Raw genomic sequence first — 3,467 nt, forward strand, 5'->3', positions numbered from 1 at the left:
TTATTTTATTTGGGGATGAACGATTTTTTAATTTGGGAAGAGCGGGCGTTTTTTTTTTTAGGTTAAATTTGTTTGGGGCTTTCTTCTGATCCCCCCCCGGCTTCCCCGGGGGGGGGGGGGGGGGGGGGGGACACAACCCTCATAGAGTGACCAAAAATTTGGAAATAATTCGTCATCTTCATCCCTAGCATTTAATAAAAGTATGCGGAAAAATCCCATGGGGGCCGCTTCTAAGTGATGATATTGTTAGTGTGTTTGTTACCCTACGTCTCTGCTATCATATTTTCAAAACAATGAAAGGAATGTGGCCAATAATCTTCGTAAAAATCAACTTTCATAGTCAAAGCAGACTAACTTGTGTGCTTACAAGTGATCGTTATCGTCAGTATTGAATTAGTTATAATAAATATAAATACCAACCCTGTTCAGAGCAGGAAGCAAAGAAAAAAGTACCAAAAGAGTGAGGGACTCAAGTTTTCTTTGTCATTCATATAAATCATGTCAGGCTTTCATTTCACAACAGAAGTGAACACGACGTTCAGAAATAGTATATTCTGCATTTATACTGGAGGCAACCTAATCAGGGCGGAAACTTTCTTTGGCGGGATTGCCTGGAGTCATAGTTATCTCCTTTTAAACTATAGTGTACATCTATGCCTGGAGTGCTTTGTGTTTGGGCAGTCTCTATTTGTGAGGCAGCGTGGTAGAATCAGGATCTCGTCAAAATAATCAAAGTGAAGGAACTTGCATTTTTCAGCAGTTTGTGAATTTTTAAAATCTAATTTTAGTTTTTTGGCTAAACATCTGTCATGCCCATTAAACAACTCATTTCTGTGTGGATTTTTGTGAAAAACATTGAATAAAGGCACAAAAAATGTAAATATTTAGTTACCACGGACTCTGAAACTGAGGAAATAACTAATCTTTGGCGGCCATTTTCTCACTAATTTACCCCAGAAAACAGGTGACCCCCACCTCCTTCTTTCGCAAATATCTTGACTTGTATTAAAGATAAATGGATATTTTTTTCAACTAAATAAAGACAAGTAAACAAGCTTTAAGATGATACCAATAACTCTACATGCCCAAAAATTGACGAGAGCCTGATTCCACCACGCTGCCTCACATTTATGTTTCAACAGAAATCTACCATCGTGTTTATGTCCTATCGGTCTTGATACTCTTCTCTCTGCCTTCGTAAAGTTTCAATGAAAATTTTCATATTGCTCTTCACTAACATCAACAACGTTTTGAAGAACATCATCTAAAGGACTAATTAAAAAAAGAACTTTGTTGCTCGTGTTGTAGCTCAAAGCAATGGAAGTTTTATAATAAAGTTTAGACTAAGTTCTTGGAATTTTCTGACTGTCAGCCCATAGAGTTTCACCAAAGACAGAAAGGATTCTCAATCTCTTATCTCTTTATTATGTCACTCATCTAGTCTGTAATCGACATTCAGATTATTATTTTTTTTGGGGGGGGGGGGGGGGGGGGGGGGAGGGGGGGAGGGAAAAAACCGGGCTTTTTTTTCTCGGAACTGAGATTTTTAAAAAGGGGTGGGCTGGTGGTTTTCTTGGGAATAAGCCCCCTAAAAGCCACGGGGGGCCCAAATTGGTTGGGTAAAACAAATTTGGAAAGAGGGGGGGGGGGGGGGGGGGGGGGGGAAAGATGATTTTTTCCCCTCTTCACAATTTGTTCATTGATGATATTTTTCTTTTTAACTGTTAGAGCTATCCTCTCTTATTCCCTGCTTTGTTTCCTTTGACTATCCCACAGACAAAGAGATCTTTTATAATTTATATAGTCGCTCTGTTGGTTGAGAAAGAAGACGACAATTTTTCAGATCAACTCAACTCTTTTAGTTGTGGTCCTTCTATTCAAGGCGATCCCTTTATGTGCCTGTATTTTTCTTATTATCTGTATTTTTCTTATTATCTGTATTTTTCTTATTATCTGTATTTTTCTTTTTATCTGTATTTTTCTTTTAGCAGAACTGAGTAACCAAAAGGAACGGACTCGGTTATGGCTTAGTGGCGTCGGTGGCCTAGTGGTTAGGCTCTCGGACTCGCAACCGTAAGGTCGTGGGTTCGAATCCCGTCAGGGGCTCGACGTTGTGTCCTTGGGAAAGGCACTTTACACGAATTTTCCTCACTTCACCCAGGTGGGAATGGGTACCCGGCTATAGACAGCGAAAGATCTTGTCAGTTTGTTAGTGTTTGAGCGCTTAATCGGCTGCTCGCACTGTATGCTTCCCGGGAAGCTGAGAATGTTTCGGAGTGTTCTATGGTCTGCTGGGGTAATAATATAGTGTAAAGCGCATAGAGCCTGCTGTTGAGCGGGAATATGCGCTATACAAATGCTATCTATTATTAGTACACCTGCCAAGCAAAAGTTTCCACTGATTCGGATCGCAGTCAGATACATCTTATAACATGTGAGGCAGCGTGGTGGAATCAGGCTCTCGTCAAAATAATCAAAGTGAAGAAACTTGCATTTTCCGCAGGTTTGGGAATTTTTATCAAATTATTGTTTTTTGGCTCAACATCTTTCATGCCCTTTAAAAAACTCAATTTTTGTGTGGATTTTTCTGAAAAACGTTGATTAAAAGCACAAAAAATGTAAGTTTTCAGTTATTACGGACTCTTAAGCTAAGGAAATAATTAATCCTTGGCAGCCATTTTCTCACTATTTTTACCTCTGAAAACAGGTGACCCCCTCCTCCTTCATCCGCTAATATCTCGATTTGTATTTAAGATAAATGGATATTTTTTACATCCACATAAAGACAGGTGAACAAGCTTTAAGATGATACCAATAACTCTACATGCCCAAAAATTGACGAGAGCCTGATTCCACCACGCTGCCTCTCTTATAGTACGTTGTGATAGAAGAGAACGTGCATTTATGCTGCAGAGTACTGTAGTACTTCATTTTCCCCACTTCTCCTTCAGTATTGAAACCAAAAGTTCTGATATACCGTTATCCAATCATTTAATTCTGGATGACTAAAACAACTAAGATTTGAAGTCGATTTGTGTGGAAAATTGGATTTTCATCCTTTCGAGCACACTACGTTTTCATAATCGATAAATATGTGTGTGTGTGTGTGTGTGTGTGTGTGTGTGTGTGTGTGTGTGTGTGTGTGTGTTTGTGTTTGTGTGTGTGTGTGTGTGTGTGTGTGTGTGTGTGTTTTAAGTGTGTTAGTGTGTGTGTGTGTGTATGTGTGTGTGTGTGTGTGAGAGTAATTGAGCGGTGTGAGTGTGTCTGAGCGTCTGTTGTATGTCTGTACATCTAAATATAGAAAAAATAACTAAGAGGACGCAGGAGCCACACCCTCGGCCAACTTATGGGAGGGGCGCTGTAGAGTCAAAGACGCGCGTACAAAAGAAATAATTTAAGGAAAAAAAATATTTAATGCGGAATCAGAGGCGGTGGCGCGAAAGAGAGACAAGGGCCGCACGGGTGTG

The 3,467-nt window shown here is 39.9% G+C and overlaps 1 protein-coding gene across 1 annotated transcript in view; it reads left to right on the forward strand.

The window, feature by feature from the left end:
- The window catches only part of LOC118477873 (probable G-protein coupled receptor frpr-1), a 21,755-nt gene that overhangs the window by 4,022 nt on the left and 14,266 nt on the right, over positions 1-3,467 (forward strand). The window lies entirely within an intron of this gene.

This window comes from Aplysia californica, unplaced genomic scaffold, assembly GCF_000002075.1.
Source record: "Aplysia californica isolate F4 #8 unplaced genomic scaffold, AplCal3.0 scaffold00267, whole genome shotgun sequence".
In the NCBI taxonomy this organism is placed as follows: domain Eukaryota; kingdom Metazoa; phylum Mollusca; class Gastropoda; order Aplysiida; family Aplysiidae; genus Aplysia; species Aplysia californica.